This window comes from Jaculus jaculus, chromosome 9, assembly GCF_020740685.1.
Source record: "Jaculus jaculus isolate mJacJac1 chromosome 9, mJacJac1.mat.Y.cur, whole genome shotgun sequence".
Taxonomy (NCBI): Eukaryota; Metazoa; Chordata; class Mammalia; order Rodentia; family Dipodidae; genus Jaculus; species Jaculus jaculus.
The window spans coordinates 116,961,495-116,973,506 of NC_059110.1; the positions used below are offsets into that span (position 1 = coordinate 116,961,495).

Consider the following 12,012-nt stretch of genomic DNA (forward strand, 5'->3'; position numbering starts at 1 on the left):
AGACTGGCAGCTGGGATATTGAGGGTCTGGCTGCCTCCGTTCCTAGTTTCTCCATCTCTCCCTCCCTAGGCCTTGTCTTGTTCCCACTTCCTCAGGATGGGGAGGGGTTGCTTTGGCTTACATGGGCTTGAGGACCCTCTAACCTGGGCTTCAAGATCCCCAACCTTGCCTGCCACCTTCTCCACAGGAACTTTCTTGGCTCTTGGCTGGGGGTGGGGCTCCTCCAACGCTGGCCACTCCTTTCCTTACTCCCAGGAACCTGTTGGGAGCATCAGGCCGTTCTGGCACAGCCTCCCACCAGGCCGGCACTACAAGATGCTTCCTCTAGGGAGGGGCCTATTGGATTCATGCCTGTTTGGCCCCTCCTGGCAGTGGCTGGCATGGCACTTGTAAGAGTGGTGTGTGTGTTGGTGGATACATGTGTATGGATCTGAAGGTTCCAATTAGAAGGTGGGAGCTCTGTGCCTCTCTGGATACCTGTGATTTGGGTCTCAGCTGTCCAGGGATAAAGTTCCAGTAGACTGGGATGTGTCAGAAGAATGTTCTGGGAAGGTTCAGAAAATCCTTGGAACATAATTTGCCATCTGTCCGGGTAGGGATGCCCGTTCAGTGCCTCCACGTAGGGAGTAGCTCTGGAGACCAGCCCTGTAGTGTGCCCATCAGGACCCTGGGATGGGGAGGAATGAGAGGGCTAGTTCTTGTCTTGGGCTCATTGAACTATAGCCCCAACCTACACCCAGGTATCAAGGTGGGCTCTTTAAGGTGGGCTCTTAGGAGGCCCGGGAGTGGCTGGCAGCGCGTCTGCCTGGAGCAGTTCTGTCTGCATATCCCTTCACCTGTCCTGCACCTTCCCCACGGCACTTGTCTGTCAGCAGGAGCCAACAGTTGGCCTGAAGTTTCCTCCTCTTTTCTCTCCCCCTTTCAAATTAGACCCCAGAAACCTTGCAAGACGGGTACCATGCTTCTCCAGGCTCGCTGGCCCCTGGATGGACCCCAGCTGGCCCCTCTGTCTAGATCACCATCCCCCCACCTGGCCTTCTGAGCCTTGGTGCAGTCCGAGCTGGCAGGAGGGAGGCGTGAGTCACCCCAGCAGCTCGAGGAGAGGGCTAAGAATGTTCCCCCTGAGCAGCTCTGATGCTGTGTCTGTGACGCGGCTGGGGACAGATATAGGCCTGGAGCTTGGATGCCTTTTTTTTTTTTTTTTTTTTGGACTCTGGAATGTAAATAGATGTTTCAAATAGAAACACTTTAACCTTTGGGTTAAAAAAAATCCACCCCAGATAAACACAGTCATGAAGGCCCAGGAAGCCTGGTGTTTCCCTCCTGCCCCTTTCCTCTTTGTGCACCCCCCAACCCATTTCTTGAGCAGGATGCAGAAGCCGGTGCCTGAAAAGGCAGGTGTCAAAGGTTCCTTCTGGGGGGTGTCAGTCTCCCTAGCCCAAGGAGCTGGAGGATGGAACCCTGCAGGGTGTTGTCTCCCTGCCCCTGTAGCAGCGAGTCTTGGGAACCCTATCTGGGGGCTGCCTTTGCTCCTCGCCTGCCTCATTGGCCACCGTCACTCGTTACCTAGCACAGTGTGTGGCACCTGGATGAATGAGTGTTGCATGAGGAGGCGGAGGCCTGGCCTGCTGGCAGGCTGCCTTGGTTCTATTCTGAGGCTTGGCTTTGTGGGTGAATAGAGACAGCTACAGTGGGCACCTCGGGTGAGCCAGGGTTTTAGCCTATGAGGGACAGGAGCTCTTTGCTGTTTCTGCTTAAGTAGGGGACATGGGACAGATTTTACTTTTCACTACTACTGACTGGCAGTCTTTGGTGGATGGGGCCTCTGCCCAGCTATCCTGCCAGTACCAGGGCATAGTGGACACTGCCGCTATCCAAGTATAGTCCTAGCGTGAGAGCTTGACCTGCACCGTGGGATTCTCAGAGTCCTAGAGCTGGGAAAGGCTCTGCCTTCCCCATGCGAGCCCTCATTACCCCCTTGTCCAGTACTGGTTGAGCTGAGACCTGGACACTAAGAGAAGGCATGAGAAAGGCAGGTATGGACCCATCTAGTGCCAGGAAGAAGTGCTCTGGATGTTGGGAAGTCCCTTGGGACTCAGGTGCATGGCTGGGGCTTTCCCTGATACTCTCATTTAGGCTCTTTGGGCCATTCCAAGCATGGCTGTGTGTTCGGAGTGTGTAGGTATAAGAATGCTGGGAAGGTAGCAAGGGCAAGACTTGAGCGGGAAGGGAACTGATATTGTAGTGTGCAAAGGTATTGGAGACTTTATTTATTGTAAGTCTTTTTAGAAAGGCTATTCATAACCACATTTTACAATTGAGAAGGATCAGAGAAGTTAAAGAACTTTTGCCAAAACAAAAAATTTAAAGCTGGGCTTAGTGGGGCATGCCTTTAATCCTAACACTTAGGAGGCAGAGGTAGGGGGAATCACTGTACCTTCGAGGCCAGCCTGGGACTACAGAGTGAGTTCCAGGTCAGCCTGGGCTAGAGTGACACCCTACCTCGAAAAACAAACAATAACAAAAATAATTGAGGGGAGAAAAACCAAATTAAATAAAAGAACTTGCTCAAGATCACAGAATAAGTATGAGTTGGGATTTGAATTAATTTTATTTATTTATTTATTTGAGAGAAAGAAAGAGGCAGAGAAAGTGAGAGGGAGAGAATGAGTATGCCAGGGCCTCCAGCCACTGCAAATGAACTCTAGATGCATGTGCCCCCTTCTGCATCTGGCTTACGTGGGTCCTGGAGAGTCGAACCAGGATCCTTTGGCTTTGCAGGCAAACGCCTTAACCGCTAAGCCCTGAATTCAGTGTTAGTAATCGCACAAGCTGTTTTTGCAGACATTTCTTTAAAACTGGCCTTTGTGTGAGTATGGGTGTGTCCTCATGCTAGTGTATATGGCTTAGCAACTGGAGCATGGGCTAGATGTCAGCTCCAACTAGTGCCCTCAGGTGGACCGCCCTGTGCAGTGTAGAACCTGCGCCACCTTAGGTGCTGGGCCTGTCTGTGTCTCCAGGTCTGTGCTCCTGAAGAACAAGGGTCGTCCTGGCTTGGTGGTTCTGAGAGCAGCCTTTGTTTTCTAAAAATACTTGGGACCACTTGGCTGATTATCTTTGTCCCCACAGGATTTTGGCACAAGGGGACAAGAGGGATCAGGAACAGAGTTAAACACCCGCTGACCATACAGACAACCTCCCCTGCCCCCATGCCCTCCTACCTCATCCCCTCTTGTTTTGGAGACCCTCAGCTGTCCCTTTCCTGCTGCACAGCTGCCAGACAGGAAATCAGATTAAGTGTGTCCACACACAGCTGTAACAGCTGTCAGATTGGCAAGAGGAATGAGTGCAAGCAGCCTAGGGGCTTTGCGAGATGGTGGTTTTCCAACTTTGAGCCATGGCAGAATCTCCACGGGTCCGTGTCCACATGCAGGTCCGTAATCGGTAGGACAGCTCATTTTAATCATTTAAACTTCTTTCTCTGGCGTTGCTGATGACGGTAGGCCCAGAGCACACGTATAGTCAGGGCTGTCTCTAGCTTTCAGTAAAGGCCCTGCTGGGAGAAGGGCGGGTGGCTGTTACCCCAGACAGGCGAATCCAATTCCCAGCAGCCTGGCAGTCTGGAGAGAGGATGTTTTGAGATGCCAGGAGCAGGTGTCTAAACCCAAGCAGGGTGGGGGATTATGGCAAGCTGCCAGGTGGGCAAAGAGCCTTACTGGACACTCAGGGCTGGACCGTGCGTGGAGAGCGGAGGCCGAGCTGCCTGGGGCCCCTGCCATTCCCCTCTCCAGGTGGGGGACAAACTGTCCAGCCATAGCTGCAGACTTTGCATGGTCCGTATGTCTTTTAATTGCCTGCAGCTTTGTGCCCAAATATCTCCTGGGTCAGCTCAAAGAGGGGCACCTACTCCTATATAGGCCCCCAAGAGCAGCCGTTGGTTCTGTTGTTGATTGCTTGTACCTTCTACCTGGGCTCGGCATCCCCCTAAGTTCTTGGGAATTGCAGCCTGCTTCCTTCCATCTGTCCTCTCCAAGTCCCGCCCTGCACTCCCAGACTGTGGTGTTCTGGGGAGCCACCCAGGTATCCTCTTCTCGATTTCTGGGTCTTTGAATGCAGTGTGGGGCTCCTTGGTACGTCTCTCATTAAGCCTCGGAACAGCCTTCTGTTTTGTTGTGGGGGTAGAGAGAGCCAGGAGAGCCAGGATTAAGCACTGGCTCCTCTGCCTCCTTTTCAGGTGACCTTGGACAAGCGTGTTCCCTCTCTGGCCTCACTTTCCTCTTCCTGCAGCTGGGAGCGCTGGGTTGCTGAGCTCCAGGCCTTTCTCTCACTGACATTCTAAGGGTCTCTGAGGTCAGTCCACATTACTTCTACCTTGCTGGAGGAAGGGGCTGAGGGTCCACCAGTGCCTGACCCCAGGAGGACGTAGAATAGTTCTGGGGAAGAATGTCACCTGGAGCAGGGTACACTTATGTCAGACTAGGAAAGACTTACTTTTAGGCTGCTTAGAGCTGGGGGACCCAAGAGCGGGGACCCAAGAGCAAGGACCCAAACTCATACTCATTTATGCCAGGTAATGCTTTTGAGGAACAGGGGGGACCTCACTACTGTGGCCTAAGCTCCAGAGGACAGAGTAGCACTTCTTGAAGATAGCAAGGCAGGTGAGATGGTGACCTGGAAGTGCCACACTGCTGGCCACTCTGGCTGTTGTTATGTGGCATCTGGAGGAAGAGCTGTGATGAGACAGGACCGTGGAGTGATCCTCAGACAAACCGAAGTGAGAACCAAGACTTCACTGAGGCAGGAGTCTAAGCCCAGTACCCTTAGATTTCAGGTGGTCTGTGAAGTAATTCTAAGTATTTTGTGTACTTTTATTTTTATTTTATTTGTGTGTGTATGTGTGTGTGTACGCACATACACACAGATATGCATCAGGTTCTCTTGCCCCTGTAAACAGATGCCTATCTGGCTTTATGTGGGTGACTTAGGAATTTAACCCAGGCTGGCAGGCTTTGCAAACAGGTGCCTGTAACCACTGAGCAATCTCTCCAGCCCTGTTTTTAATTTTGATTTTTAAAATTTTTCTCATGGTAGGGTCTCACTCTAGCCCAGGCTGACCTGGAATTCACTATGTAGTCTCAGGGTGCCTCTATCCTCAAACTGGGATTAAAGGCATGTGCCACCACACCTGGCTCTGTTTTTGAGACAAGGCAGTTCAGCTTAGGCGTCCTCGTACTGGTGATCCACCTGCCCTAGTCTCCCAAGTGCTAAGATGACAGGCATGTACTTCAGAAACTTTTTTAAAATTTTTATTTATTTGTTTATTTTGGTTTTTCGAGGGAGGATCTCATCCTAGCCCAGGCTGACCTGGAATTCACTGTGTAGTCTCAGGATGGCCGTGAACTCATGGCGATCCTCCTAGCTCTGCCTCCCAGTTTTTTCTTTTCTTGGTACTGAGGATCAGACCCAGGGCCTCCTGTGTGCTAGGTAACTGCTGTTCACTGAGGAACACACTCAATCCATAGAAACAGTCTGAGTAGTTCAAGGCGTCTCTAGATTGCGAGTTAGGACACAGAAAACCGTCAAGAGCCGTTAATAACAGCCTTGACTAGTGCCTCTTGAGATCTTCCCTGGCCCTGTGCCAAGCTCCTAAGTGTGCATTCTCTCAGGCCTAGCGACCTGGGAGGTAGGTGCTCTTCTTCCATTTTGCAGATGCCTGCATGGAGGGTGGGGTGATGCCCAGCTTCTTGCCTAGTTGGTAGCTGTGCCTTGAACCTGTGCCATCTTCTTGCTCCAGAACCCTTTGCTCTTAACCATTACGTGATTGTATTCGTTTGCATTGCCGGATGAGTTGTGCAAATTGCTAGGTGAGAGTCATACTGAGCCCGCACATGTGGAAATGCTGTCTGGATTGTGGCAGAACCTGTTGAGCCTCAGTTGGCCTCACCAGTCACGTAAAAGCCCAGAAATAGACCATGGGAAATGTCCTTGGTGGGGAGGGGTCATCAGCGTCATAGGCAAAGGAGTGTGAAGTGTGTTCCCTTCCTTTTTCCAAACTCCCTCAAGGCCAGGACAGGGACAAGAGCCTTTTCTCCATTCTCCAAGGGACAGACAAGGTAATTAGACAGTTAGGAAAGCTGCTGACTGCCCAGTCTGCCAAGGGAGGTATGAGGCGCCTGGAACATGCCACTCCGCAGAGTGGGTGGCCACCTGTGTTCTCCAGAAAGACACCCAAAGTAGATACGTGTCCTCAGAGGCATCCTGCCTGTGTTGGAAGCTGGGCTACCTGGGTTGAGATCCCTGTTTCACTCTGCTAACCATATGGGGTCTTCTGCACAGTAGCCTCTCTACAAAGCTTGGTTTCCTTGATTGTCACCGAGGGTGCAAAACAGGTGGTCTTGAAGGGCTCTCTCACTCTGTCCCCTACAGACAAGGCAGGGTCTCAGAGACTGTCTGCCAAAGCCTTCTGTCTTGCGGGTCATGCAGCTCAGTGTTCCTCTGTCCTGGGTCCCCCTCCTTCCTTATCCCTCAGGGGCTTTAGGAACAGGTCTTTGAGAGCTATGTGCTACACTTGGGTCTGCCCGGTGAGCCCACACACTGGACTACCCCGGGGCTCTGGGAGTGGAAGGTAACTTTCCTTGCTGGCTGGGGCTTGTGTTGGTGATGTCTTCAGGAGAGAGCGTGGAATGGGGCATGGCTTCGGACATGTTCAGAGCAGCAGTGAGGTTTGGCCCTGTGTTTTTTCTGGAGTAGCCAGAATTTTTCACTTTGAATCCTAGCTCCCAAAGATGTCACCAAAATTTTGTCTCCTTGTGATCCAAAGTTCTTTGTCTGCTTGGAGATAGCATCCTTTTTCCTGGACCCACTGTTTCCATTTTAGTTTTTTTTGGGGGGGTGGTTAATATAGGGTCTCACTTTAGCCAAGGCTGACTAGGAATTCACTATATAGTCTCAGGGTGCACTCCAACTTAATGTGGTCCTCCTACCTCTGCCTCCTGAGTGCTGAGACTAAAGGTGTGTGCCACCACAATGGGCTCCATTTTATTTTATTTTTATTTATTTATTTATTTATTTATTTATTTTTAACAAGGGTTGTTGAAATAAACACTTACCCTGTAGCCCAGGTTGGCCTGGAACTCACTTTGTAGCTAAACCTGGCCTCAAACTAATGGTGCTCATGTTCCTCAGACTACCAGTTCTAGGATTCAAAATGTGAGCTTATGCCCAGTTATGATTATTATTTTTGTCATTAGTTTTAAATATTTTTTTTTATTTTTGAAAAGCCAAGTATGGTGGCCCACACCTTTAATCCCAGCACTTGGGAGGCAGAGGTAGAAGGATCGCCATGAGTTCAAGGCTACCCTGAGATTACATAGTTAATTCCAAGTCAGCCTGGACTACAAGGAAACCCTACCTTGAAAAATAAAAACAAAATTTTTTTTTTAATTTTATTTTTAAGCAGAGAGGGGGGAGATAGAGACAGACAGACAGACAGGGAATGAATGGGTGCACCTGGGCCTATAGCCACTACCAATTCCAGACACATACCACTTTGTACATCTGGCTTTGTGTGGATAACTGGGGAATCGAACCCAGATCTTGTTAGGCTTTGCAGGCAAACACCTTACCTGCTGAGCCAATCTCTCTAGCCCTCGTTTTAATTTTCTAAAAAAAATATTTTATTTACTTATTTATCTATTTATTTGTTTATTAGAGAGAGAGACAGAGAGAAAATGAGCACACCAGGACTTCTAGCCACTGCAAACAAACTCCAGATGCATGTGTCACCGTGTACATCTCTGGCTTACATGGGTTCTGGGGTGTCGAACCTGGGTCCTTAGGCTTCACAGGCAAGCACCTTAATAGCTAAGCCGTCTCTCTAGCCCTTGTTTTAAATGAAAATATATAGTATTTATTTATTTACTTACTTACTTGAGAGTGAGAGAGAGAATAGGTGCAGCAGGCCCTCTAGCCACTGCAAACCAACGCTAGACACATGTGCCACATTATGCATCTGGCTTATGTGGGTACTGAGGAATCAAACCTGGGTCCTTAGGCTTTGCTGGCAAGTTCCTTAATCACTAAGCCATCTCACCAACCCCTTGTTTTAAATATTTATTTACATGTGCGTGTGGACTGGTGTGCAATAGTCTCTTGCCACTAGAAACGAATGCCAGATGCTTGTACCACTTTTTGTGTCTGGCTTTACTTGGGTGTTTGGGAATCAAACCTGGGCCCAGCAGCTTTGCAAGCAAGCACCTTTAACTGCTGAGCTAGCTCCAGCCTTATTACTTTTTTTCCAAGGTAGGGTCTTACTGTAGTCCAGGCTGACCTGGAATTCGCTGTCTAGTCTCAGGGTGACCTTAAACTCACTGAGATCCTCCTACCTGTGGCTCCCTACTGCTGGGATTAAAGATGTGCACCAACATGCCTGACTTATTTAAAAAATATTTATTTATTTATTTGAGACACACAGAGAAAGGTAGAATGGGCACGCCAGGGCCTCCAGCCACTACAAACAAACTCCAGATGCATGCACTACCACCTTAGTGCATCTGGCTCCCATAGGTCCTGGGGAATTGAACCTGGGTCCTTTGGTTTTGCAGACAAGCACCTTAACTGCTAAGCCATCCCTCCAGCCCTTTTTTTGTTTTGTTTTGTTTTGTTTGAGATAGGGTCTCTAGCCTAGCTGACCTGAAATTCACTATGTAGCCTCAGGCTGCCCTCAAACTCAAGGTGATCTTTCTACCTTGGCCTCCCAAGTGCTGGTATTAAAAGCATGTGCCACCACACCTGACAGCTATTTTAAAAAATGTGTTTTTAAAAATTAATTTATGTATTTGCAAACAGAGAGAGATAAAGGGAGACAGAGAGAATGGGCATTCCAGGGCCTCTAATTGCTGCAAACAAACTCCAGTTGCATACACACTTTGTGCATTTGGCTTTATGTGGGTACTGGGGAATCGAACCTGGGTCATTAGACTTTGTAGGCAAGTGCCTTAACTGCTGACCTATTTCTACAGCCCTTTAAATTTTTTTGTTTGTTTGTTTGTTTGTTTTTCAAGGTAGGGTCCCACTGTAGCCCAGGCTGACCTGGAATTCACTGTGTAGTCTCAGGGTGGCCTTGAACTCATGTCTTCCTACTTCTGCCTCCTGATTGTGGGATTAAAGGCATGCACCATCACACCAGGCTTTAAAAACATGTTTTTGGTTTGTTTGTTTTTTGTTTTTTTTTTTTGAGGTAGGGTCTCACTCTAGTACAGGATGACCTGGAATTCAGTATATAATCTCACGGTGGCCTCAAATTCATGGCAATCCTCCTACTTCTGCCTCCCAAGTGCTGGGATTAAAGGCCTGGCTGCTTGTTTATTTTACTTTTATAAATCTTTTTACTTATTCGCAAACTGGGAGAGAATGAGAATGCATGGGCATACCAGGGCCTCCTGCCACTGCAAAGGAACTCCAAACATGTGTGCCACCTTGTGTATCTGGCTTACGTGGGTACTGGGGAAATCGAACCTGGCTCCTTAGACTTTGAAGCATCCTCTCCAGCCCCTGATTATTTTTTATTTTATTGTTGTTGTTGTTATTTTGGTTTTCCAAAGTAGGATCTCACTCTAGTGCAGGCTGACCTGGAATTTACTCTGTAGTCTCAGGGTGGCCTTGAACTCACAGCAATCCTCCTACCTCTGCCTCCTGAGTGCTGGGATTCAAGGTGTGCGCCACCACGCCCGCCCTTATTTTTCTTTTTTATTTTCTGGATTTTTGAGGTAGGATCTCACTCTAGGCTACACTGATATGGAACTCTGTCCAACAAACTCCTACCTCTGCCTTCCTAGTGCTAGGATTAAAGGTGTGCGCCACCACACCCAGCTCCCATGCCTTTTTTTCTTTTCCAAGGCTCTCCAGCCTCCCTTAGTCTACCAGGAAGTGGCCTAGAGCCTCTCCCTGTCATGGCACACCCACTTAGTCTTCTAGGTGCTTGGTGTGATGGCATCTGCTGCCACCTGTTCTGTTCATGCCATGCTGTCAGAGGACACAGTTCCTCAAAGGGGTGCCAGACCAGCCAGGCCCTAGGATCGGTGCCAGGCAGACTGCATTGCATTCTGGGAACTCATTCTCCTCCCTTCCCTGGTTCCCATCTTGGATGGAGCCAGGTTGCTACCTGGCAGACGCTGGCGTACTGCATGCCGCCTCAAATTAACATTCTCCTCATGCTGCCTGTGCTTCCTGCTGCATGGGAGCGCGGCTGCAGGCAGAGCGCTCTGGCTGCCTTGCCTCCTGAATACCAATGGATCTGCGGGGCCCCTGCAGCGCCAGGCCAGGCATGCCAGCGGTGCTGGTTCTGGTGCTGGTGCAAGAATCCCCTCCTAGGAGCCCTGTACTCTCCGTAGGGCTCCTGAAAGGGGCGCTAGCTGGCTGTGGTTCCAGCCTGGGCAGTGTTGCCTCCTGGGAGCCATGGGCCCTTGCCCTTCCCTGGGTGAGTTGGGTAGAGGTCTGGATCTCTCAGCCCCGGCGCTGCCGGGAGCAGCAGGGTGAAGCCCATCTACCCTCTGGTGAAGTGACCGGGGGGGTTGGGGGCCAAGTCAGCTTTACCTAGGAGCAGGTAACACTGAAGGGGCTGCGGTGACCCGACCTGGCCACCAGCTTTTGTGCTGTCACCCTGGCCTAGGCCAGCTTCCTCCAGAAAATCTTCAAGTGCAGTTCCCCCTGGTGCTGGGCAGGACGGAGAGTGAACGTACGTGTGTGTGTGTGTGTGTGTGTGTGTGTGTGTGTCTCTCTCTCTCTCTCTCCACCCCCTTGGCCACATCTGGCCACTCCTGCAGATGTGGCTTTGGCTTGGTGGCCGCAGAGTCGTCAGTGTGGCTGACAAGGAAACCCGAGGAATGTGCCCAGCTTTGTTGGGGAGGGGGTGGTGCAGAGCCGCCCACCCTGCTTAGGCTTTACCGCCCCATGCCACCCGACTCTTAAAGGTGGGTCCCTGAGGCATATGTAGGCACGAGGTCGGCATGGTAATGGCCTTTAGGGGCTTTTTTTCTGATGACCCCCCTCAGGGCTGAGTTCCCTGAAGAAATTCAGGCCCGTGGGGACCTCTCTTAGCCCTCGTCACAGACCCTCTTCCCGTCTTGATGAAAGGCGGCAGTGGGCATGGAGAGGCCCAAGGAGCAGCCAGCAGGGCATCAGAGTCCTGTCTTCTCTCTGCCTAGGCTGCAGTGGGCAGCGGTGCCATAGGAGAGTCTTCCCAGTCTTGTCTGGCTCCCTGTGCTGTAGTAAGGAAAGGAAAGTGGGGGCTTTCTGTGGTGAAAGAATTGGAAGAGAAACAAGACAGGCTGGCCCTGCCTTTTGCTTCCTCCTTCCCAGGCAGTGGTATCCTGCCTTCCCCTTCCTGTTGGCAGCATGAGGCATTGTGGGGTGTGGGCTGGGCTTGGGGCTCCCTACTGGTGTAGTGTTTGCCCAGTTGCTCCGGCAACCATAGAGCAGTGGTGGTGAGTGACATTCAGTGACCAGATAGTGTGCAGGGATCACGAGGTCGAGACCCAGTCTTCCCATAAGCCCACTGGCATCTTTTGCACGCTCTGGGAACCTCAGCCCATTGTGCATGTGGGCTGTAGAAACATCTAGTAGACCCCGCTACCACTTTGCCCTTCCCAGCCTGTCTTCCCTGGGCTGGAGACTGTGGTCCCAGCCACTTCTCCAGCCCTCCCCCTGCCATCACTCTTCCTGTCTGATTCCCTTTCCTTTCCTGTCGCCTCCTCCCACCTCCTCCCTGCCCGCCCATTCTCCCATCCCCCTCCCCCAGCACAGCTGCTGTTTGGCTCACTCTATATATAGCGGCATTTTCAGGGTAATTACAATAAAACTGTTGAAAGGAGATAATCCAGCAGAGGAAGCCAGGCTCACTCCCAGCCCCCTCTTGTCCCTGGCTTGGTGCAACCCAGCACCCTCTTTCCCTAAAGCCCCCTGTTCCCACCATGCGCCCCATGCCTGTCTAGCACCCTCTTGCCCCATCTAGAA

The 12,012-nt window shown here is 50.8% G+C and overlaps 1 protein-coding gene across 12 annotated transcripts in view; it reads left to right on the forward strand.

Annotated features, from left to right (window-relative positions):
* Hdac5 (histone deacetylase 5) overlaps positions 1-12,012 on the forward strand; it is a 41,569-nt gene that overhangs the window by 13,751 nt on the left and 15,806 nt on the right. For 2 of the 12 annotated variants that reach the window (XM_045158054.1, XM_045158055.1), the window contains one exon: positions 4,235-4,350. The exons of the other annotated variants lie outside the window; for them this stretch is intronic. The gene's annotated coding sequence lies outside the window, so the exon portion shown is untranslated. The remainder of the gene's footprint in view (positions 1-4,234; positions 4,351-12,012) is intronic. 12 annotated transcript variants of the gene reach the window in all.